Source organism: Gorilla gorilla, chromosome 5 (genome assembly GCF_029281585.2).
Source record: "Gorilla gorilla gorilla isolate KB3781 chromosome 5, NHGRI_mGorGor1-v2.1_pri, whole genome shotgun sequence".
Taxonomy (NCBI): domain Eukaryota; kingdom Metazoa; phylum Chordata; class Mammalia; order Primates; family Hominidae; genus Gorilla; species Gorilla gorilla.
This window is the reverse complement of record NC_073229.2, coordinates 150,454,412-150,482,000: the sequence shown is the minus strand read 5'-3', so window position 1 is coordinate 150,482,000 and position 27,589 is coordinate 150,454,412.

The following is a 27,589-nucleotide window of genomic DNA, read 5'->3' as shown; positions in this document are numbered from 1 at the left end:
TGGGATAATGGTAGTAGAATCCAGATTTGATGAGAATTTTTTTAAAATCTTAACTAATCAGTCTCCAGTTGTAAAGATATATAAATGTCATAACACTTGGAGGAATATTAAGAAATACTGTGTTGCATAAATTTAACAAAGCCTTCATATGCACTCAGATTCTAAACTTCTCTGAATCTCTTTAATACAGCTATTGAGAACTTGAGGATATGCAGTAAGGAAGATTCTTTTGGCACTTCCAAAGATATGAGTACTTTAATAAATAAAGTGAAAGAATAATGAAATGTGTTGTTAATCTAAGAGAAAAGGGAGGAGTGAATATGATAGCAATAAGAAGAAACGTAAAAATATTCAAGGCCAATTCTGATGACTTTCAAATGCAAGGCCAATTCTGATGACTTTCAAATGCGTCTTTATCGTGAAGGAATTTTGTATCCCAGTGTGAATTCACCAAAATAATGTGTTTAATATTTCAGTTTCCTTTGTGGCAATGCTGGGTTGTATACTATTATTTCTGTATGAATGCTAAATATAAAATAAGAAAAGTATGAACATTAAGTCCAACAAAGGACTATTGATTTGAGAAAATAAAAAAACTCTAACATTTGTCATGCACATCCAGAAGCCATATTATCTAAGTAAACTCTAAGACTTCAAATTATTGGTAAATGAACATGTGACATATCTATTATGAGTTTGCAAGGTCATGATTATTAATCATTTTTTCTGCATGTAAATCAATATGATGATAAGTTACAAACTTCAAAATGAAACAAATTCTGAACACCCAACTCAAAATCCTGGTCTCTAGTTTTGACTCTAATCAATGCAAAGTTTGGATTTGAGAGTTAGCCAGTATGTTCAAGTGTAAGTCCCAATAAATAAGACAGCAGTTGATATTCTTAGTAGACTTGTGGAAATTGCTGTCTGTCCACCATCTCTGTTGGCACATCATCCCAGCTAATAGTCTCATCATTGTAACAAGTGCTGTCATTTATCAGGTATTCACCACTTTAAAATGAAACTAAACTTGAAACAAATTGAAAGCAAAACTTCATAAGATGTCTGTACACTCTAGAAAGAAGAAGATGCTTGGCAGGAATAAATATGTGCTGGCAACACATCTCCTCTCTTATTTCAAGGACAAAATTGAAACCATATTTTCATGGGGGTGCAAACATTGATTGCTATAGGTTCTTATAAACAGAGAACTACAAACAGTATTGCAGCATTCTCTTGATCCTCCTTCACTTTTATGTGGAGTCCAAAAATGTATCAGTTAAAGGAGCCTTCTGAATTCAATTCAAAAACCAGACAGGGATTCATACATCACAAGTGGAGGCAGACCATATTCTAGGTAAAAAAAAATAATAATAATAAAACTACACTTGTGTTCAATTTGAAAGATTTAAAACTACTATTCACTAATGTGTATAAAATGAATAAGCACAAATCACGGACAATTTCAAAGTTTTATTTAAGTCATAAGTTTTGTCCTTTCATCTCTCTTCCTCCCTCTACTAATGGTCAGGCCTGGTTATTCATCCAACGTATGCAAAGTACTTCTTAATCACTCTCCACTTACTTCCCTTCAAGAGTTTTATCATCACCTGCAAGACATTGCATTGTTTAGTTTCTACCATCCTTTGGAGCTTCAACTCTCACCACCCTGTCTACTTTCTCTAATAAGCCCCAGCCACATTGACTATTTCAGTTCCTCGAACACTCTTTGGGTCTTTCTGCTCTGCCTAACAAACCATTTCCCATCAGTATTCACCTGGTTAACTTGCGTGCATTCTTCAAATTTCAACTTTAATACCATTTACCCCACGAAGATGATCCTCCACCCCAGATTATCTCAAAATACCTATTGTGTTCTTTCATCACATCCTTTGCTTCTTCATAGCACCTATGATTACAGCAAAATCATTAACTTTGAAATAATTTATTTAATGTTTGAGTATAGGTTGCTTAAATGCTATCTTGCCTGTGTTGTTGGTCATCAGGTCTTAAGTATTAAAATTAGTGCTCTAATTACTTAACTGCATAAATAATTATTTGGGAAAGGAAAAAAGGCAGGAAAAGGAGAGAAAGGGAAATAAAGAATAGAAAAGGAAGCAGAGAGAAAAGAGAAATGGAAGGAGGTAAAAAAGGATGGAAGAAGAAAGGATGGTAGTAGAGAAAGGAGAAAAGACTGAATGCCTATTAACTAAGTTTTGTTATGTAAAACAGAGGGCAATTATCAGTCATCATGTATATAAATACAATGGCCAAATGAAAAAATGATGTTGAAAACCTGTATTAAGCAAGTATCAGGAGTCAAGAGAAGGAAATCAGAGAAGTTAACCTCAAACAGCAGCAGGTGGGAGTATAGATAGAATCCAGAAATGAGGAGATCAAGGAATAGCCAGTGCCTGCAAAGAAGCTTTCTCACCATCTTAGATTATGTTTGTATGATAAGCACAGTCCATAAAGGGACTTGGATAAAGTAACTTTTGGCCATTTGTTTCCAACTGGATTTTTATTCTGGCCAGTCTCAACAATTTGGTCAACATACACTTCTGCCTGAATGTTTTAACAAGTATCAGACATACAAAATTTAACTTCTAGTAAAGAAAACAAATTTTTAAAAAATTAAATCCTAGAGACTCAGCAAAATGTTCAGTGAAGTTTCATTCCCATTATTTATTAAATAGGTTTCGTACAAATAATCCTTGGGCATGATTTTTGTGAAAAGTGAATTTTATTGAAACATAATATTATTTCTGGTTCCTTCTTTAGAATTAATAAATATATTTAGCATATACCCATTACTTTCTTAAAACCCTTTCCTTGTTTAAAAAAAAAAAAAAGTTATGCTTCCTGGATGGACACAGTGGCATGAATCTATAGTCCGAGCTACTCAAGAGCCTGAGGCAGGAGGATAGCTTGAGCCAAGGAATTCAAGGCTATAGATTGCCTAATGATCTCACTTGTGAACAGTCACTAAACTTCAGCTTGGGCAACATTGTGAGACTCTGTCTCTAAAAAAAAAATTACAGATAAAAATTGTGCTTCTCAATTATCCAGTATAAAGATTCAAATAGGAAGATTCAAACTGTAAGATTCAAACATGAACATTTGAGATGTTATGGTCTTATCTCTATGTACCCACCCCCAAATTCATACATTAAAATCCTCACTGGCCAGGTGACAGTATTAAGAAATGAGGTCTTTGGGAGGTGAGTAGGTTGTGGGGTTGGAGCTTACATAAATGGGATTAGTGCCCTTATAAAAGAGGCATGAGAGAAACTGCTTGTCCTTTCTGCCATGTGAAGTTAGAATGAGAAGACAGCTGAAGAAGCAGCCCCTTGCCAGACACTGAATCTGACAGCACCTCGATCTTCTATTTCCCAGCTTCCAAAACTCTGAAAAAAGAATTTCTGTTGTTTATCAGCCACCTAGCCTGTGATATTTTGTAATAGCAGGCCAAATGGGCTAACACAATAGGTAAGTTGCTAATATTACTAAAGAGTTTAGTGAAAAAGTACACAATGTTAGACCCCTACTCAGGTTACAAAGACAAACAGAAAGCCTTCTGAAGGCATTGTGCTTTTCTAAATTTGTCTTCTGGCTGTCAAAATATTGTCTGTATTAAATCAGCCAGGGTCCACACAATTTCACCAATATAACAAAACCCCTGAACATGTTCTGAACCCACAACTTCAGGAAAACAAATAAGAATTCTTCAGAATGATTACACTGTGGTTGCTCGTCTCCAAAGGTGGCTACCATCAATTATTTTCTTCCCTGTTTGTACATATCTGCCACTCCCCTATGGAGAGATGGAGCTGATTTTCCTTCATTTGAATCTGGGCTGGCAATGTACTATTTTGAACAGTGGAATGTGGCAGAACTGATATTCTGGAATTTCTGAGCTGAGGCTTTAAGAAGACAGGTGGCTTTGGCTTTCTTCCTATGGGAATTCTTGTTCTTGAGATACTGCCCCATGGAACCAACCAATATGCTGTGAGAAGTCAAAGACACAAAGAAAAGCCACATGGAGGAGAATGAAGGCACTCAGACTCACAGTCCCCACTGAGTTTCCAGTCAATAGTCAATATCCACAGCCAGCCATGTGAGCAAGCATCTTGTATGTTCCAGTTTGATTGAACTTCAAGATAACTGCAGATCAGGAAACATCACATAGAGCAGGAGAACAGCCCGGTTAAGCCCAGGTCCCCACAGACTAATGAAAGATAATAAAATGGTTGCTGTTTTAAACAACTAAGTTTTGGAATCATTGGTTCCCCAGTAGTTGGTAATGAAAAACACACAACCATGAAATGTATTTTATTCTACATTGATCCATCACAAAAATATATACAAACTTTGAATAATGTATAACGTTCTGATTTGCATTTCTAGTTTCTCTTATTAATTAGTTCATAAGTAGCTTTACATTATTTGACTAAGAGTAAAAGTTCTGTCTGGATTTTACCTCACATATTCTCCAAGTTTTACATAGTCTGTGCTTTCTTCATACTAAAGTGTCCATGATGGGATTTTTAAATTGTGTTATATCACTATCGACAGAGCATTTTTAATGTTTCACAGGCAAAGGCTGTAAAAATTTCACTTAATATGAAAATTCACATTAAGTTCCAAGTATTTTTCAAGGTAATGTAAAAAAAAATCATGATTTCCTTTAATACATTCTCCAAATCAATGTTTCCTGACAAATCACTTTATTGAACTAGCTTAACTTAGTAGAGGGCAAGGAACAAGCAACTATATTCTTTAACAAAACTTACTGTTAAACTCACTTTGACAAATAGTTCTTTCATTGACCCTGAGTGAAATCTTGTGGGAATTCCCATAGCTTTAGTAATAACTCATAAACAATTAATGAATATTCTTCAAGTCCAGTCTAGTGGTATTAGAACTACAATCTAGCTGAAAGCTTCTCTTTTCCCCTGGCTTGGGACTGCTTGGACTTAGAAGACTGATGTAGGTGAGGGGAGAAGGTTACAGTTTCTTCACAACATCTTAGCTTGAGCTCCCACCTTACTCACTTGACTGGTGCAGTTGAAATCTGCGGTTGGTGTATGCTAGGTGCAGATGTTCCCATTTTCCTCTCATGAAAGACAATTATGCATTCTTTCATGGTCTACCTGATGGGGGATTCTGACTGCGTTTCTCCCAATACAGGTGATGTCTCCTTTGGCTACGACTATTAGTTTCTTCCACAACTCTTGGTTACAACGATTCATTATTCCGTTAGGGCCATTTCTCCCCCTCCAAGTGGCCCTATAGGGTGGAATCCCTTTTAGGACAACCCCAGGCCAGCTTTGTTTTGTGGAATCCACACGGTTTCTGGGAAACATCTCGATTTTCTCTTTCCTACTGGAAATGTACCTCACTTTCAGTGTGGTTGTCTCTTTGCTCTGCTGTGAGGCTGTTTAATTCAGCTCTTAGATTTGCCAGGCAGGAGTCGGATATGAGTCCTTATTCCTTCTAACAACCTAATGTAGGTATTTCTAGCTCTCAATGGACTTTCTTGAAGCCTCCTTCTGTTGGCTTGAATTGGGGTGAATGCCCCCATCACTCCTCCCCCACAGTAGGATAGAAAGAGCACATAGCACACTACCAGCACTCTCAAAAATAAAGTTTATCACTATACCTTCATTCTCTAAATGAACGCTCTTCTTTGATGAAGGCTAGGATTAACGATGAGTCACTGGAAACTCAGGCCCTCCTCTAATGTTTGAGGGGCCTGCTCAAGAGTACAGTGGAGGCTTACCAAACATATATTTATAATTAGAAGTTCAAATAAAGCTAAACAGAAGTAAATATGTTCTATCCTCCAATCTTGACAGATCTGTTTTTCTAAAACCAAAATTGAAAAATATGTGTATAACTCTGGTTTCTATATAAATTAAAATGAGCATACTGTTAACAAGCCATCAATGTTTGGATAAGTAATAAAGACAACTTATGCTTTTATGTTTATACTATAAAATTTGTCTTGCCTTTGATTTAACAAAATTACTACTTATGTTCTCATGATCAATGATTTATGTACTACTGACAATGATGGCAACTTAACCAACTTTTCTTGAGTCAAGGTAGTTCTTAAGTAGTAGTTTATAAATAAGTTTGTAGAAACTATCTTTTTCTGAAGTAATACCAATACGAATCAATAAAATTCCAAGACAGATAGGAACAAAAAATTTTACATATTGTGTTCAAGCATTAAAATGGGACCAGAGAACTATTTGTTATTACAGAAATGTTACAACTTTATCAAATCAATTATTACTGCTTATGTATTATAATCTTTATCATCTCTTAATATCTGGATCCATACACTAACGTACACTCAGTATCATCATTCACTCATGTCATGTCTAGAATTATGTATAAATTTGAAAATCATATACATTTTTTAATACTGCTGTTTTCACTTGTTAAATGTTATTCAGCCACCATGTACAATGATTGCTAATAACTACACAAATATGTGACTACCATAAAATGAAACACGAAGAGAAGGAAGAAATGGACACTGGGTGTTACTAGGATATCATACTTCATTATATAAGACTATATTGCATTGGTGCTATCAAACAGGAAGGATTTTAAAAGTTAATTGGTCTTTTCTCTTACCCCTAAGCACTTTTGCTGCTGAAATGCTCCCTCTGCTTCAAAGCAGTGTCTGCTCAAAATGTTAGCAGTTGCATAACCCACACATTTTCAAGGTATTCAGAAATGCCTTTTCAAAAAAAGGCAACTTTTCCTTTTTCTGTTTCAAAAGGTAAGTCCAGAGATGTGGAGAAGCATTTCCCTAAGGTCTGACAGTTTCAACCACAAAGGTAGATGGCTAAGCTTACTGGGTTTGCTGTGTAAGTGCTGAATGCTGGACCCCAGGTAAGAAAAATGGCCACTTCTTTCTTTTAGAAATATTTACTTTTAATTCATTTAAAAATAAAAATAAACACATGTCAATACAAATAACTTTTTTATACTAATTCATTATATTTTCTTCTAAACGATAACAGTCAGAAGATGAAATTTTATATTTTTGCAAATCTCATTGAGGTCTGATTTAATGAAAGATAGATGAATTGTCATATGTACTTCTGTATTCAATTTGTTGCCATATGTTGTTCATGAAGTATATAAAAATAATCCAGCCACACACAGAAATGTAATGAGAAAAAGAAAAGGTATGTTAATCATCTTTTCAGATAATTCTGGAAATTCTTCTTTGATAGTACACCAAAGCTCAACAAGTAGAAACTTCTCAAAAGTCCGTTGCAATATGGATGAATTTTTGTGCTCTGTGACATTAAAATCCATTGGTCTCTCTTGCACTTTAATTAGTTCATTTACCCATGTGTCATTTTGTAACATCCTGTATTGATTATTTGGAACATATTAGTTTACTGAGCTGTGCAGGTCTTATAAATGTATTTATATTCTTATAAAATTATATTTGGTTTTAAAAATCATTTGATGTATTTTGATGGAAATATCCACCAAATACCTAAGACTAAATAGACATAATTTGTTTGTTAGTCATTCTTTCAAGTGAAATGGTGTGTCATGAAAGAAGTGACCATTTCAGCTTACAACTGAAGCAATTGCAAGAGTAATATTCCTCTTGACAAACATCATGCTTAGTTTACAGAAGTGCTTTATGCATAGCATTTCCCATTTATCACACAGAATATTAAGAAGACATGCACTCAAGAGTTATGGTTTAATAAACCATAACTTTATCCTGGGCAAAATGTTCTTCTTTATCAAGAACATTTTGAAATAAAACTGGAACTTTTTTTCTGCCAGTGCAGTGGTGAAGAAATTAATGACTGCAAATATAGTTTGAGGCCATGGCTCTGATTTGAGCCAACAGTTTAGTCACCAATTGCTTTTGAACATTCAGTACAAATGTCAGCACAGCTGTTTCAGAAGCCATATGATTCAAAAGAAGACATTCAATCCTTTGAATATTTTAGCACCATTTGTGTTTGTTGTCAAGCATTCACATAAAAGAAGATCTTCAATCATTGGTTTGTACTGATACTGTACAGCTGGTACTGGAATATAAGCAAAACAGCAAGCCCAGCCATGTCTATAGGTACTTCCATTTGTATGGAACAGGTACAATTCTACAGAGAAGATTGAATTAATATTCATATTTGCAGCTAAATTCTTAATTGGATGAGTTGCTACAGCATTGGAAAATGGCAGTGCCATTATTTCTTTTACTAACTTTTTTCATCTAGCAAGCATTCAGCAATGTCAACTGTATAAGACATTTGTATATGCTTCTCTAGTCAATGCAACATAACTTACCCTTCAAGAGGATCCTGTAAAACTTTTAGTGTCTAGTCTGAAATTCTATAATAAACCTATCTTTTCTTTTAAAAGAGTTCATCATTGTCTACACTTAAAATTTAAATTTCTTTTTTTAAATGCGAAATGATTAGTCTCAAAATGTCATTATAACATAACTGGCACCATATTATTATTTAAAATGTTCTATTGATTAAAAAAAACCACACACACACACACACACAAAAGAAAAACATTTAATCTATTAAGCCCAGAGAAGAACAGCTTTCATTATATTCATGTTTTTAAATTAAAGTTTCACACCAATTTTCTTTTAGTAGATTCCTCCCATCCATGAATAAAACTCTATGATAAGTCATTTCTTCTTTTTTAATAGTATCTTTATACATAAATGAAAGCAGCTGTGGGTTGAGAAACCAAGTCTTCTAATTTACCATTTTAAAGTCAAAACTTTGTCTTTCTAATACAGCCACCCCAAGATGCTGCAAATGGGGAACTGGAGTGGTGATGCCACAGCTGGCCACCAGTCACACAACCAAGAAGAAAGGGCCTCATCTATTCTTTAAGTAATTTATTTTTGCTTGTGGAGGATAGGTAGGAAATGCTAATGTGTGGAGCTCAGGGAAAGGACCCTTCTTATCTGGGCCTAAGGTATTACCTGAGGATATCCCTGGCAAGCTACCATAGATTATCCAAAATTTGTATAGCCAGGCATGGTAGCTCATGCCTCTAATCCCAGCACTTTGGGAGGCTGAGGTGGGAGGATTCGTTGAGCCCAGGAGTTCAATATCAACCTAAGCAACATAGTGAGACCCCATCTCTACAAAGTTGTTTTCAGAAAATTATCCAGGTGTGGTGACATGTGTCTGTGGTCCCAGCTACCCATGAGGCTGAGGCAGGAGAATCACTTGAGCCCAAGAGGCCAAGGCTGCAGTGAACCATTGTCACGCTAGCCTGGGTGACGGAGCAAGACCCTCTCAAAATAAATAACTTGCATAACCCATCAGACAACCTGCCTAGCCAAAAATGCTCTGGGGTTTGAGGCTGACCTGCTGGTTCATTATCACATAAACTTAAACAAGATGTATTTTTCTGAAGGAAGCCAATCTAATGATCTCCAAAATATACACTCAGTTCTTTTTTTGTTTTTTAAGAGACATGGTCTCACTCTGTCAACCAGACTGGAATCCAGTGGTGCAATCATAGTTCACTGGAGCCTCCAACTCCTGGGCTTAAGAGATCCACACTGCCTCAGCCTTCTGAGTAGCTAGGACTCCAGGTATGTATCACCATGCCTGGCTTTTTGTTTTTAAGTTTTCGTAGACTTGAGGCCTCACTATGTTGTCTGAGCTTTGGTTCTTATGGTCTTGTTAAGCACCATCAAGTTTTTAGGATGCCTATTAAAACCCGACTCATTTTACTTAAAATAACAAAGGAAAACAGAACATAAACACTCTTAAAATTTTATGATGGTAATATTTTAATCATAAGCCAAACATTTTTCCCTTATGATGAATTTCTAAAACCAAAATAAACTATTTATTATATTATATACATACTATATATTATATATTATTATATAATTTATATTATATTACACTATATATAATATATAGTATATATTATACTATATACTATATATACTATAGTATATATAATATTACACTATATACTGTATATATACTATAGTATATATATTATATTACACTATATTAATATAGTGTAATTTCAACTAATGCACAAAGAAAAAGGAGAAAAAGGACTTAATGGGTTCCCACAACATTACAATGGGCCATGTCTATGGAAGGCAGTGGAATGGGGGCTGGTACCTTGTAAACTGATCTCACCTCTAACAAAAAATTACCTTCATCTATTAAAAGATTACCTGTTTTTAAGTTTTGTTTTAGAAGCAAATAAAGGGATAGATTCATAGTCACATATCCGTGGCCAAATATACCTAGCATGATTAGATGACATTCACGAAGCAAAGAGAGTAAAGACTGACAATTCTCAAGTGTCTCTTCTCAAGTATTCCTTCCTCTAACTCAGACTCTTTCCCCAAAGCAAAAGTGCATTTAACTCTTCAGACCACCGGAACAATGCCAACCAGTGAAATCTCTAAGCAGTGAACTATTTTCTAAGATGATTACGGCCCATCCACTTAGTTCTTGAAAGATTACATTTAACACTTTCTTTTAAAGTTATCTCATACTTGTAGAGGACAGAATCTTCACCATCTACTGTAGAGCAGTTTTAATCCATACTTAGGATATTTTCTACACCTTTCAAGTGAGTATTTCGGTTGGGGCTAATTTATATTAACAATAAAAGAGATGAAAATGGTCTTTGTCCTCACTCCCACTGAAAAAGTAATCACTGATATTCAATAGCTTAGAGGAAAATTAGCCTTACCACTGAATTAAATTTTATGACCTGTAAATTTTAATTAGATGAGCTTTTCAATGGCTCCTATAATGAGCCTACATTGTCAAATAAAAAGAACCTGAATCGTAGAGAAAAAAACTGGTGTCAAAGATCTAATAAAAAATCAAAACAAAGAAAAACATGCTGTAGCTGGAGTGTTTAGGACATAAGGAGTGCACAGACAGAGGTGGCAATGTATTTTGAAACCTTTATAGTTTAACTTACGACAGTCATATAGACTTCTGTTTGTACAGGAAGGAGGTCAGGGAATAATGCCACTGCAGGAGTTACTCAAGTTTTATCTACCCAGGACCACCCATCAACAAGGAAAGAAATTAGTTTTTATAACTCATCAGTCATAAGCTATACAAAAGTCAAAGGCAAGATTAACTTAAGTCTTTTGGAAATAAAACACATATACACCATTTGCTTTTTAACTTTATAGAAAATATAAAGCTCTATTCAACAAATAATAATTATATATGCCTCCGTTTTACTATGTTGACTGGTAGAGAGATTAGGACAGGTTTGAAGAGAGGTGTTGCTTGATTAAGGTTTCTCCTTATATTGCACTGTGGGAATCAACCTATCTGCTATTATCCTCTTCTCCTATTTTATTGCTTGTTAGTTGATTTGGTTGCTTTGTTTTTAGGCATATCCATTATTGGCTCCTTCTCCTCAAAATGTAAAAACAAAACAATCTTCCGTTGATTGTATGCCACCACTAGCTAACACCCTAGCTCTCTTCCTTTTCACCTAAGCAACTTGAAAATAAAACTAACCCTCTTCCACTCCTTAAGCCATTGCAGTCCAGCTGCTATCCCTACAACGTCATCCAAACTGCTCTCAAAATGCATTACCGACTTCTGGCTGCAAATTCAAAGAACACTTTTTAGTTCCTATATATTTGATTTGTTTTGCAATATTTGCCATCATCTTTTACTCACTCCATAGCTTCCAATAGACTGCTTTTTCACTCACATTTCCATCCACTTCATCTTTCAAACTGACTCCCGATCCTCCAGTATACACTGAAACTATGTAATCAGAGTTTCTAGCTTCTGGTCTTTGAACGCTTTCTGATTCTCAAATCTTTATATCTCAGGTCCCATAAATCTATGTCCAACAACCAAATAAACAGGATGCATTTTGATTTTCCAAGGATTCTCAAACTTATCTTGTATCAAAAGAACTAATCTACTCCTCTATAACTTTCCCCTCCTCTCAAATCTCTGTCTAAGTGAATGACACTTCATCCCTCACATACTAGAGTGAGAAGCGTGGGAAGAGACTGCTACCTCCCACCATCACATCAGTTGAGTCTTGGCTTCTTTTTTCCTATATATCTCATAAACACCCCTCAATATATTTCTTCCTCTCCATATCGACTGCCTTGGTTTTGAGCCTTATAAATTCTCTTCTGGATTATATCAGTAGACTCTATATATCTCTTCCTGTCACCAGCTTAATTTTTCTCCTAATTTCTGTACCACTTCCAATTGCCATTTCTCACAAAGCAGATCTAAATATTCTCCCTCATTTAAAATCTATAACAGGCCGGGCACAGTGGCTCATGCCTGTAGTCCCAGCACTTTGGGAGGCTGAGGTGGGTGGATCACTTGAGGTCAACAGTTTGAGACCAGCCTGGCCAACATGGCTAAACCTCATCTCTACTAAAAATACAAAAATTAGCCTGGCCTGGTGGCGTGTGCCTGTAATCCCAGGTATTCAGGAGGCTGAGGCAGAAGAATCCCTTGAACCCAGCAGGGCAGAGGTTGTAGTGAGCTGAGATCAGGCCACTGCACTCCAGCCTGGGCAACACAGGGAGACTCTGTTTCACAATCAATCAGTCAATCAATCAACCAATTTCTGTAATGTTCAAAGATTTTACCAGGGTCTTGTAGGCCAAGGTAAGGCAATAGGATTGTATTTTAAGTGCAATGAAATTCACTAAAAGATTTTGTTCATATGCATGTATTAATCTGATGAACATTTTGATAAAATCACTCTGGCTGTGAGGAATGGATTATGACATAACAAGATTGGTAGCAGGGACACCATTATAGAGGTTAGCATTCCAGATGATGGTGGCATACACTAAGGTATTGAGTGTAGAGATGGGTAAGTGACCAAATTCAAGAAATTCTATGAAGATGGAGGCAACAGGTCTTGCTCTTCACTTTGATAATGCACAATAAGAAAATAAAAAGACTCATGGACAAATCACTCCATGTTTTATGCTTAAGCAAGTGGCTAGATAATTGTGCTGATTACTCAATTTGATAAAAAGGCTATGAAAGGGAGATTTTGTGGATGAGGATGTGGGAACCCGGGAGAATCAGGTAATCTGTTTTGGACATGTTATAGCTTGAGATTCCTATTAGATATTGCTATGGACTGAATTGTATCCTCCCTCCAAATTTACATGTTAAAACCCCAAGCCTCCACATGACAATATTGGAGACAAGGCCTGTAAGGGGTGATTCAGGTTAAATGAGGTTGTAAAAGTGGAGCCTTGATCCTATAGGACTGATTCCTTATAAAAAAGGAAGAGAAAGCAGAGATTTCTCTTTCTCCACCATGTGAGGGCAAAGGGAAAAGGCAACTATCTGCAAGGCAGAAAGAGCCCTTACTAGAGACTGAACCCTCCTGGACCTTAATGCTGAACTTTCTAGCCTCTACAACTATGAGAACATAAATTTCTGTTTTTTAAACCACCCAATCTATGGTATTTCATTATGGCAGCATGAGCTGTCTAATGCAGATATCTTGCTAGAATAATAATTTGACATATTATCTGATTTTTACTTTTCTCCTCTTCATATCCTGTATTCAAACAGTCATGCCATTCTGTGGCCAGAAAAGAAGAGATACCCTGGGATAAAATGGAACAAAGAAGTGAAGAGGGTTGGTGGTGTAGGTCAGAGGGCTAAATCTGAATGGGCCACATGGACAGGAATGGGGACTAGCTCAGCAAAGAACCACAGTGAGGAGCATTGCTCAGGTACCTAAAAGCCATGTAGAAGTCATCATCTGAAAAGTGCACTGGTCTACCTTTATGCAATCACTGTCCATCCCCCTGATATTATGCAAGCTGTCCTTTTCATCAATGACTAATAAAAGCATCTCTTCGGTAGCATCTGGCACTTCTCCAAGCCACTGCTCTGCAGGAGTGACACCTGTTGGTCCTTCAATTTTGTTTGACCCTTCTCTGACTTACCCCATATGAACATATAGACAAATCACTTTGCAATATCCCAGGAACTCATAAGCCTTAAGCAAGCCCTGGACACTTAGCAGAAGATGATGGTCTGGAAGGGATGTTTCCACACATGTAATGAGTGCAATGAAATGCCAAATGAGGTCGCCTTGTGATGCTTTCTAAACTGAGATGGTAATATAATATATTTAAGTAGGTGAGTGGACATGAATCTGATGCTTAAGGGGGTCCTGACACAAAAGAAAAATGTAAAGCCATAGAAATGGATGAGATCACGTAAGGAGAGTCAAATTCTGAAAAATAACAATAGTTAAAGAGATCATCAAAGAAGAATGAAATTATTGTGGTAGGCCAGTGTGGTAGAAGATAGAACAGGTACAGAAGCCAAGGTAAAGAGGGTTTTGAGAAGAACCTAGATGTCACATTGCATATTGCTAAGAGGTCTAATAAGATGAAGACAGAAAAATAGTTTATTAACTTTAATGACATCATAATTCACACCAATGAAGATATGAAAATGGAGAGAGATTGGAGGATATTGAAGAATGAAGAAGAGGTGAGGAAGTAGAGGTGGAGTGTATACATCTCTTTCAATAAAAATGGATATGACACAGGGCAGAGAAATGGTTTGGTAGTTAGAAGGAGCACTTAAAGGACAGGTTTCCTTTCCTTTCTCCTCCTCCTCCTCTTCCTCCTCCGTCTTTTGTTTTTTTCAGCATGGGATATATCAGATGTTTAAGCTGATAGGAATGTTCCAGCAGAGACAGAGAGATTAATTAAGTAGAAGAAAAAAGCAATAGTAGAGATAATTTTCTATATAAGGCAAAAGTGGAGGCATTGACCTTTGATGGAAGGAGAGACACCTCCTCCAAGTTGACAGGAAGAAGGAGAGTGAAGATAGTACAGACGGAGGAAGCCTAGACATTTGGTGGTGGGCAGCTGAGGGAGTTATTATAGGAACTTCTATTTTGTAAAAAAAAAAAAAAAAAAAAAAAAAAAAAAATGAGGCAAAATCAACTGAGAGTACTTAATAGTTGAGGGAAGAAAGAGATTTAAGGGGAGAAAAAAAACCCAGTAAACATTGTCTTAGATTCCAAATTAAGTCCAAAGAAAGACATGGAAGAATTAGTGAAAGTTGTTGAGAATTTATTTGCAGTTTGTAATCACAAAATTTAAAATGAAATTCACCAAGCCAGTTGTGTGATTTTTCTCCAATTGTGATTTGGTGAGACAAAAATAAATGATTTTTTTCAAGTATGTGGTGGAGAAAGAAAGGCCAAGGAATCCGAGGGTATTTTGTGACTATACTGAGAAAATGACTCCTCTGAGATAACAGTGCTTCCTGAGCATCCTTGGATCATACCAACTATCACACAGAACTGTGAGTATTGGTTTTGTGAATACTCTGAGAACATGAAACCCATTTGGGATAGTCTATTTCACCTCTACAGTTTCAAAAATCACCAGGCACTAAATAAATGTTTGTTCAAAGAGCTTATGGAAAAGCCATGGGAGATAAAGTAACATAGAAAAAGATAGTAGATATCTTTTAAATTTCAAAAGATAGAGAGTGGACTTAAGCACCTGAGTTCCCATGAAAAATGAGAAGCACAACTATAAACCCTGGAGTCATAAAACTCTAAGAGAAAAAAAAATGTCATCCGTGCACAGAATGCTGAAAAAAAATTGTGAGACCCAGGAAGAGCAGCGGGCCCTGAAGACTAATGCCTTCTTCAACATGGACAGAGGTAATGTAACATTGAGAAAACAAACCTTTGATGGGTAATGACTACATGACCTATTTCAGTGTGCTACGGTTTCAGGGCTAAGGAGTGTTTTACAACCACCAAAAGAAACTCCATGTTGTAACACAGCAAGTTAAACTATGCCCAGCACAGAGTTTTAATTACAAGAGATCATAATAACTTACTTTGTCTGAACACAGGCAAAAGTAACTTCAGGAAGTGCTATAGGAAACTGGCCATTGGAGGGAGGTAGCGGGAGAAAGTGAAGTGTCTACATACTAAAATTAGTTCACTTTAGTAGATATTTATTGAATACCTACTGTGTTCCAGGCACTGTATTCAGATGTAAAACTTCCAAGTATATACCTATGTCAAGACAGCCTACTCCACTTAATCAGGGGTAATGTGTGTGTTTATTACATGCACGTGTGTGCAACTCGGTTTGCATAGTAAATTATATTTACCCATATTCTCTGTCAACTTTTCTCAGAAAATGTTCCTTAGAATACAAGGGTCCCTCCCATAAGAGATTAACAAACGTTCTGGGGAAGGAAGGGGTTCCAAACATGAATATTTGGAAGCATAAGGTTAAGCAAGTTAAATGGCTTTCTTTATGGCAGAGCTTCTAGAAGACTTAAAAGTATTAATATATGTTATGTTCTAATAAGAAAGGGGAAATGAAACAATAATTCATCATTAACAAATTTATTTGATTATGGACTCATATTTCATGAAAAAACTTTTGACAACTCAGAGGTTTCATGTTTCATTGCTTGAAAAATTCTAAATATATCATATTATACATTTTATATGAAATATGTAAAGTATATATGTATATTCATGTATGTTAATTATCTTTTTTAGTCCCATTTCCACCCCCAAGTTTGGGCGAATAGTGGAGATATTTTACTATCAGTTTATTTTAAAAACATACATGTTTTCAATCTATTGAATACAGGTATTTTAATCAACAGCAAGTACCTATAATTTTAATTATACATATTCTTAAGAAGTTTTTAGCAGGACAATGGAGAAAGAAAACATGAAATATTTTATCTCAAACTAGAGTACCAAGTAAACATTTTCATGACTCAGAAGAGGTATGTTTCAAAATATCAATTAATCCAAGTATTTTACAATACACAAGAATATTTACATTATTTCAAAGACTTGGACACTCAGTAAAATGACACTCAATGTTCTACCCAGATACTTTTATCTAAATATGTCACAGTGTTCTACAAATATTTCTTAAATCAGTTTTAGAAATAATTTTAAAAATTCATGCCCACAGAAACTGGTTTGGCCAACACAGTTGGAACTGTTCACATTTGTGAAGTTAAAGTTTTTATTCCTCCTAGATATCCCCATGATTCCCAGGCTATATCAGCCATCTTCAGCTATATAGAAAAAGCCAAAGGGCTGAAGCCCAAGAGTGGAAATTATACAGTTGTTCTTTTCTGTTCCATATGAAACTTAAACTAGTTTTTTCTAATTCTGTGAAGAAAGTTAATGGTAGCTTGATGGTGATAGCATTGAATCTATAAATTACTTTGGGCAGTATGGCCATTTTCATGATATTGATTCTTCCTATCCATGAGTATAGAATGTTTTTCCATTTGTTTGTGTCCTCTCTTATTTCCTTGAGCAGTGGTTTGTAGTTCTCCTTGAAGAGGTCCTTCACATCCTTTGTAAGTTGTGTTCCTAAATATTTTATTCTCTTTTAGCATTTGTGAATGGGAGTTCACTCACGATTGGCTCGCTATTTGTCTGTTGTTGGTGTATAGGAATGCTTGTGATTTTTGCACATTGATTTTGTATCCTGAGACTTTGCTGAAGTTGCTTATCAGCTTAAGGAGATTTTGGGCTGAGATGATGGGGTTTTCTAAATATACAATCATGTTATCTGCAAACAGAGACAATCTGACTTCCTTTTTTCCTATTTGAATACACTTTATTTCTTTCTCTCGCCTGATTGCCCTAGCCAGAACTTCCAATACTATGTTGAATAGGAGTGGTGAGAGAAGGCATCCTTGTCTTGTGCCGGTTATCAAAGGGAATGCTTCCAGCTTTTGCCCATTCAGTATGATATTGGCTGTGGGTTTGTTATAAATAGCTCTTATTATTTTGAGATATGTTCCATCAATACCTAGTTTATTGAGAGTTTTTAGCGTGAAAGGGTGTTGAATTTTCTCGAAGGCCTTTTCTGCATCTATTGAAATAATCATGTGGTTTTTGTCTTTGGTTCTGTTTATATGATGGATTACGTTTATTAATTTGCCTATGTTGAACCAGCCTTACATCCCAGGGATGAAGCCAACTTGATCGTGGTGGATAAGCTTTTTGATGTGCTGCTGGATTCATTTGGCCAGTATTTTATTGAGGATTTTCACATCGATGTTCGTCAGGGATATTGGCCTGAAATTTTCTTTTTGTTGTTGTGTCTGCCAGATTTTGGAATCAGGATGACGCTGGCCTCAAAAAATGAGTTAGGGAGGAGTCCCTCTTTTTCTATTGTTTGGAATAGTTCAGAAGGAATGGTACCAGCTCGTCTTTGTACCTCTGGTAGAATTCGGCTGTGAATCCGTCTGGTCCTGGGCTTTTTTTGGTTGGTAGGCTATTACTGCCTCAATTTCAGAACTTGTTATTGGTCAATTCAGTGATTCAACTTCTTCCTGGTTTATTCTTGGGAGAGTGTATGTGTCCAGGAATTTATCCATTTCTTCTAGATTTTCTAGTTTATTTGCGTAGAGGTGTTTATAGTATTCTCGGATGGTAGTTTGTATTTCTGTGAGATCAGTGGTGATATCCCCTTTATCGTTTTTACTGTGTCTATTTGATTCTTCTCTCTTTTTTTCTTTATTAGCCTGTCTTGTGGTCTATCTACTTCGTTAATCTTTTCAAAAAACCAGCTCCTGGGTTCATTGATTTTTTTGAAGGGTTTCATGTCTCTATCTCCTTCAGTTCTGCTCTGATCTTAGTTATTTCTTGTCTTCTGCTAGCTTTTGAATTTGTTTGCTCTTGCTTCTCTACAAGGCTACACTAAGCAAAACAGCATGGTACTGGTACCAAAACAGATATGTAGACCAATGGAACAGAACAGAGGCCTCAGAAATAACATCATACCTCTGCAACCATCTGATCTTTGACAAACCTGACAAAAACAAGCAATGGGGAAAGGGTTCCCTATTTAATAAATGGTGTTGGGAAAACCGTCTAGCCATATGCAGAAAACTGAAACTAGACCCCTTCCTTACACCTTATACAAAAATTAACTCAAGATGGATTAAAGACTTGAACATAAGACCTAAAACCATAAAACCTCTAGAAGAAAACCTAAGCAATACCATTCAGGACGTAGGCATGGGCAAAGACTTCATGACTAAAACACCAAAAGCAATCGCAACAAAAGCCAAAATTGACAAGTGGGATCTAATTAAACTAAAGAGCTTCTGCACAGCAAAAGAAACTATCAGAGTGAACAGGCAACCTACAGAATGTGAGACAATTTTTGCAATCTATCCATCTGACAAAGGGCTAATATCCAGAATCTACAAGGAACTTAAACAAATTTACAAGGAAAAAAAAAAACCCCCATCCAAAAGTGAGTGAAGGAAATGAACAGATACTTCTCAAAAGAAGACATTTATGCGGCCAACAAACATATGAAAAAAAAAAGCTCATCATCACTGGTCGTTAGAGAAATGCAAATCAAAACCACAATGAGATACTATCTCACACCAGTTAGAAAGGCAATCATTAAAATGTCGGAAACAACAGATGCTGCAGAGGATGTGGAGAAATAGGAACGCTTTTACACTGTTGGTGGGAGTGTACATTAGTTCAACCATAGTGGAAGACAGTGTGGCAATTCCTCACGGATCTAGAACCAGAGATACCTTTTGACCCAGCAATCCCATTACTGGGTATATACCCAAAGGATTATATATCATTCTACTATAAAGACACATGCACATGTATGTTTACTGCAGCACTATTCACAATAGCAAAGACTTGGAGCCAACCCAAATGCTCATCAATGATAGACTGGGTAAAGAAAATGTAGCACATATACACCATGGAATACTATGCAGCTATAAAATAGAATAATTTTATGTCTTTTGCAGGGACATGGATGAAGCTGGAAACCATTATTCTCTGCAAACTAACACAGGAACAGAAAACCAAACACCATATGTTCTCACTCCTAAGTGGGAGTTGAACAATGAGAACACATGGACATAGGGAGGAGAACATCACACACTGGGGCCTATTGGAGGGTGGGGGGGCTAGGGGAGGGATAGCATTAGCAGAAATACTTAATGTAGATGACAGGTTGATGGATGCAGCAAACCACCATGGCACGTCTATACCTATGTAACAAACCTGCACATTCTGCACATGTATCACAAAACTTAAAGTATAATAATGTTTTTTAATTTTAAAAAATGATACTCTAAGGATTCCCATAGCAGCCCACTTAAACAAAACCAAGGAGAGATAAAAAAGAGATTATGCACTATCCATTCCCTTTTAAACACACTGAGTTTTTTAAAAATCACCATTAGTGTTTAAATACCTTTACTGGTTTCCCATTATCTGCAGGTTCAAGTCCAGACTTCCTGATATGGTAAACTAGTCTTTAACCATATATTTTTTTTCCGTCTTCATCCATCACCATGTCACTTAGCTCCTCATTTTTCCTTTCCTCAGGTTACACTAGGTTTCCACTGCTCCTAAAAAACACCATTTTATTTTCCACACCTTTGTACATTGTTCCTATTGTCTGAGATTCTGCTCGTTTTCTTCGCACTTTGAGGCTCAGGGCTGATTTTACCTCTTCTCTGAAGATTTATCTGACTCTCCTAGGCTTTCTTTCTTTCCTCTTTTTTCACCTACAACACTGTAAACATTTATCATCTGCATATCTATTTTTTTCTCCTACTAATTTCTTGAAAACAGGGACAAATGGCTTAGTTATTTTTGTATCTCTATCACCTAATCCAGTATCTTTTCCAAAGAGGGAACTTAACAAATATTTGACAAGCAAATATTGAATAAATGTTTAAATGAACAATGTAAACTATAGTCCTGACACTTTATTATCTAACTGTCAATAGGTAAATTGAGATATCAAAAGATATTAATTACCTGGGATCACATCATTACTTTCTATTTATATAGTTTTGTGAGGAATATAAGTATTTTCCTCTCCCTGCTTGAACTCTACCTAAAGTTATATTTTATCAAAATACCTAAAAGAATGACAACCAACTTTAGTTAGTAAATCTCTATGTGTTGACAATATAAAAATTTCCCCAAATTCTGCATTCATTTTCCATAACACACACACACACAAGATCTATATTAAGAGACCATTGTCACTGATTTTGTTGAAAATATTCTCAGTAATGGAAATTGCTAGGGGAGGTCTTATTTACACACAATGTTCCCACAAGATAGACTAGAAGTGCCTACACAAATTGCCTCCAGACTCTAACATGAGTTTCCGCCATTCTAACTCTGAAGTTTTATGATTCTTCTATTGGAGCTTCAAAAGCTGCCATTTCCACTTTCACAATTTTTCTGAAAAGTCATGGGGCTTTTTACTTCCTCAGAAAAAGGGATATTATGGGATGGTCTCCGTGAATTCAGTCTTACCTACTAGTTACATGAAGGTTACCGTGTAATTCTTACTAGTTACCCTTATCTGTTCTAAGCAGTTATGAAAAACATAAATGGTTTCAAACTTTTGTCAAGAACATGTGTTGAATGTCTGCCCTGATAACGAGCTCATTTGAGAACATAATATTTAGAGTAGTAAGTAGGGACAATATAAAGGAGTGGCTAAAGCTACTGGTATTGAGGCAATATGTAACACCAACACCCCAAGCTGTGACACTGCACAGATCTTGTAAACCAATACTGCAGTTAGATAGCAACTTCATGCTATTTAATCAATTGCACTGATTCATGAGCCTGGAACATGAATATATAATTGAATACATAAGAAGCACAGGAATAATGACCACAGAGCTATGATGCTGCTGAAAATGATGATGATAAAATAGACAATCATCCCCATAAAGAACTAAAATTATGTCACTACCAAAAGTTGCAAGCATAGTACTTTCTCCACAGTAGATACTTAATAAATTCTTGCTTTATTTGGACCTTCTTAGGATCATACTTAAACTGGGTGAAGAAATCCAAAATATTTGTGGAACATCCTTGAAATAGTTTATTGTAAACACTTTGAGAAAGAAAAGGATTTTCCTGTTTTAATATGAAACCTCGAAGCATCAAATACCATTTGGACCTGCAAAACATGCTCAAAAACCAAAGTTTATTGAATGTTGAATAGCAAATGCATGCCTAAATATTTCGCTTTTTCAGAGCTAGAGGAGGAGTACCTCTTATCTTACATTTCCTTATGCATTAGTCTTTTATATTTGGAATTAATGTTTTTTGTTTTCACAATTTGCCAGCAACTATGAAAGGACTTGACTTATAATAATTTGGTTTTGGCTTAGACAGAAATTACAACCAAATATACAAGGCGGTTGGTTCACTAAATAGAATCTAACCTACTAGTAAGCATCTACTTTTTCAATATATTCCCCCACTTTGAATGTAAATAGTGACATTTCTGAAATCCTGAAATTTATTTATTGACATTTTGATCTGGATGATAAAAAAAAGAAAAGAAATATATGTATTTCTTGGGGAAAATATCCCTGAATATAAAACCATCCACTAGTTGTTACTATGGGAATGAGTGAACGCATAAGCACGGTATTGAATAAAGTAGGTGGATGTGAGAAAACATGCCCTAGTGAGACAGGGGTTTAGAATAATGCCAGTGAGTTTTTTTCCCATAATCATACCCATGCCTACACCCACATTTCATCTAAACAAATTTTTTTTGGCTGCAGTATGCCGTTAGTGTTTGGGATGAAATACGAATTTGGGATAAATTATGAGAGCAAATACCAAATTTGCTAATGGCTCTACAATGTGAATAATTTCACCATATTTTTCACTGGATATAAGAAAGAGTAATTTGTAATATTATTTCTATAGGGGCTTTAACCTGTGCAAAATGATGAGCAAAATAATAAATTTTACTCGGGGAAAAAGTCAGGGGCCCATAGAAATGTACCTCTAAAGCTATAGGTGGCACATTCCTAGTACAGATACCGGAATATATTTTATCATGTGGAAATACTTTTTTTTTTTTCATTTGAAAAAACATATAGCCTTACCTAATCTGAAGTAAACTAGAAAGGCAGCATCTTTGGACCATAACCTCATACATATGTTATCCTCCCAAGCTAAAGAAACAAACACATAAAGAAGGTTAGAATAACATTCAGACCAGAATGAAAATTGTTAGAAAAAACTGTCTTCGTGAGAATACACAAGGGAAAGAGAACACAAATTTTCAGGTGGCCAAAGCCAAATTGACCTCAACTTTAGGGCAGTGCAGCCAACAGCATAATTAAGCCAGGTTTATTTACCTTTCTGCAAAATTCCGGGCACCAAGAGGCCAGATTTCCTTGGCAGACATATCTGAAAGTGTGGATCATGGTATATCTCTTTTGAGACTGGTTTAACAAATGTTTTGGCCAAAAGTGTAGCAATATATTGCTTCCCATAACTTTGAATTTAAGGTTCCACTAATACATCAAATATGCACAAGCCATTTTCATGTCTGAGTGTCAATTAACATGGTGTTCTGTTCCCCTAACATCATGACACTCTCTTAGCCTTCCAAACCAAGTTCTGACGACATACACACTATGGAAAAGAGCTAAACACTGATGCCAATGGCTGGAAGAATTAAAACATGTTTATATTACAACATTGCTAAATGATTGATGAACATTAAATCTTTAGTGGGTGAGGCAAAATCTGAAAAGTGAAATTTTTAGAAAGCCACGTGGTTGGAGGCAGGCTTCCATCCAGAGAGGATAGAATGATGCCCATTATAAGAGCTGCATGGAAAGTGAGTGGTGAAGATTTTGTGGACACCATTGTAGGTCATGAGAAAGAGTTGGTTAAATGTGCAGAAAATTAGGGGATTGGTTTCAACATGGCAGCAACTACAATGCTGAAGAAGAAGAGCAAACTACTTTGGGTCTTTGAAAATATACTGAGGATTTTCAATCGGAGATGCAGTGCGTCTAACATATATGTTTATTATTAATAACTAATAAACAAATATGTTGGAGACATTTTAGGAAATGCAAAATTAATTGCTCAGAGCATAAGGATAACTATCATTCATGATATACCTTAATAACATATTTCTTTGCAAGCTACCCCTCTTCTGGTATCCTTCCATGTGCATGTTATTATTTTACCCTGACTTTTCTCCACCAGCTGCTTCTTCCATAATAAAGGTCAGTGTAGCTCCCTCAGCAAGTCAGGAGGCCCTTGTTGAACAGTTTTGAACCAACTTTACCTGCTGTGAAATATATTTCATCATTGCTCTCACCCACTCTGTACATGCATTGCAAAATAGAAATTCTCACTCAGAATCACCACTGTCCTTGTTTTTTTTTTTTTTTTTTTTGAGATGGAGTCTCACTCTGTCACCCAGGCTGGACTGCAATGGCGCGATCTCAGCTCACTGCAACCTCCGCCTCCTGGGTTCAAGCAATTCTCTGCCTCAGCCTCCCGAGTAGCTGTGATTACAGATGCCCGCCACCATGCCTGGCTAATTTTTTTTGTATTTTTAGTGGAGACTGGGTTTCACCATGTCTGCTAGGCTAGTCTCAAATTCCTGACCTCAAGTGATCTGCCCACCTTGGCCTCCCAAAGTGCTGGGATTACAGGCGTGAGCCACCGCACCTGGCCACCACTGTCCTTTTTTATACCTGTGCAGTATTCCGTGGTGTGCTGATGGGGTCATTTGTACCCCAAACCTCAGTGTCACGTAATATACCATGTAACAAACCTGCACATGTACCCCCGAATCTAAAAGTTGAAATTACTTTTTCAAAAAACAAAATTGCCATATTACAGATGCTTTAGTTTTGCAAATTCTGATAAGCTTAAAATTAATATTACAAGCTATAATAACTGCTATAATGTCATGTAGAGTTTTTTGCAGCAAAATTAGAGTAATTGCTTTATAAATGGTTTTATTGCTATGTTAATAGAATCATGAATGACCTGAAGGAGTCACATTTTTCAGTTATACATGACTGCATTGGAGAGCGTGTTGTAAAGTATAAACCACTGAAAATCTGGGAATTCACAAATTTTCAAGGGTAGAGTTCAAAGGTACACTAGAAAGTATAACAATTAACCTTCACTGCTATCCTTTTGGAATGAAAATAGAATCTATGTAGGCTGTCCCTCACTGAAGTTTTGTAATAACATTTTTTATTTGTAAGTGGATGTCCAAGCTCCTCAGAATCTAAAGTCCTGAATTACATAATGATTCCACAAATGTTTTAAGTTAAAATCCTTAAGTAAAGGACAAAATTATTTTTACAACCTTATTTTTACAACCTTTTTGTTTTATTTTAGTTGATACTGTATTTTTGTAATTGTCAGATTTTAGAGATAAATAAAATTTCTCTCAATCTCTAAACTTACCCATAAACTTACCCGTCTCGTATATTTCATCTCCACTTCTCCCTCAAGGAGGAGCAGGGCTGGTATAACTGATTAAATTCTCAAGCCTTACATTCATCATAGTCCTATTGGGTAGAGTTTTTTTTTTTTTTTTTTTTGAGACGGAGTCTGGCTCTGTCGCCCAGGCTGGAGTGCAGTGGCGCAATCTCAGCTCACTGCAAGCTCCGCCTCCCAGGTTCACGCCATTCTCCTGCCTCAGCCTCCCGAGTAGCTGGGACTACAGGCGCCCGCCACCACGCCCGGCTAATTTTTTGTATTTTTAGTAGAGACGGGGTTTCACCATGTTAGCCAGGATGGTCTCGATCTCTTGACCTCGTGATCTGCCCGCCTTGGCCTCCCAAAGTGCTGGGATTACAGGCGTGAGCCACCGCGCCCGGCCGGGTAGAGTTTTTAAAAAGGATAATATGTAGGGCTTCCTTAAATGTGGCCCTTTTGAATGTATCTTCTTCTCTCACACAATTTTGTCCAACAGGCTTAGTGACAGGCACACTGGTCTAAAAATCAATGCAAGGTGTTACTCCTTGTCCTCTATGGGTTGGCCTTTCCACACAAAGGAGTGGCAAGACCAAGATGTTTAGGTTGAGCCTGGAGAATGGAGGTAACTACTAAGCAGTATTTTAGTTACAAAACTCAAACATGTGAAGAGAGACAGGGAGTAGGTCCTATGAAAAATGAGAAAGTAATTAGAATAAAGTGATTAGAGGATTTTTAGGAAGTTCTGCTGTGTGTGACAACATGTAATTTCCTCTTTGCCACCTTCTCAGGAGATCTGCAATAAAGTCCTACAATATTTTTGAAGTTTTATGAAGTTATAGTTGTATTTCTTTTAGATACTGTGCTAAAACCAGCCTTAAGGCAATCTATTTTCAATCCAGTTTTGTGGGTGATCCTGAAAACTTGGCCAAATACTGTCATCCAATTTAGCATTTTTTATATTGGCCATTTGGGTTAATGTGTTCTAAAAAATCAAGTCCAACATCATCATTATTTGTGCAGAAAACACTAAAACTTAGGGATGATGTAAGTTATTCCATTTTTTAAAAGGAAGGGCAGTGCTTTTCTGTAAATCACATTTTAAAAACTTTTTCTTATAATGGTTATGATCACTTAGAAAATATTTTAACAGCACTACATCCTACCCTTAACTAAAAATTACATTTACTCATAGCATATTTATTCTGAATTCTGATTAAGCAACACTTAAATTAAGAAATCCAAAAATGTAACTTATTTGGAATCACGACCTGCCCCCTATATTACAACCATAATTGTTGTCAATCACAATGGCACATATGAATATCAACAGACCATGACCTCATGAGTTGCTAAATACTTCAGGCTCCCAAAGGATTATACCTGGAAAATAAATTATGTTGATATAAAATTATAAAATTTTAAACTTCCAGTCTGATAAATGCAAAATATTAATAAATAGTAGCCCTTTGTTGAGACCTTACCCTGTGTCAGTTGCAAATATAAGTGCTTTACCCACACTACCTTCATTTAACCCTCTCAACAACTCAACTAAGGCAGATGCCATTTTAAGCCTATTTTACAGATGGGGAAATGGACACATATGTTAAACACCTTGCCTAAGGTCACAGTAAACGGCAGAGCCAGGAACTAACGTAGTTTAACTGACTGCAGAACCATTACTCTTAATTATTATCTTACATGACTATTGATTTCCAATAATTGTTTACAATAAAATCTCCTGTAAATGAATCCATGGCATTATGTAATAATGTTCATTTCAAAAAACTATATTTGATATGGCTACCACCAATATTAAAACACAATGTGTTTAGTCTTTTTAAAAAATCTGATATTGTGCTGGTTATTGATTTATTACCTCTTTATTTCAAATTCACCCTTTTTTCCAGCTCTATGAAAATGAATCTGGACCCTTTAAATATTTTTTCTTTGCCAGCTGGCACTAAAGTTCTTTTATTAGAGAGTGCTGAAAAGACATGGCAGGAGGAAAAGAGTTTTGTTTCCTGGTTTCCATGTTCTCACTGGGCAGGCACAGTGCCCAGCAACACCCAGTGGCCATCAGTTTCCCTTAGCATACCCTTCAGGTGTTTTTATAACAGAATACCTCTGGTGAGACACCTCCCTGTGAACAGCTTAGCAGATTCCACCGATGTGGTTTCACAGTGACTTCTTTGTTCTCAAGGAACTGATTTCTCTCCAACAAGACCTGAATCTCACT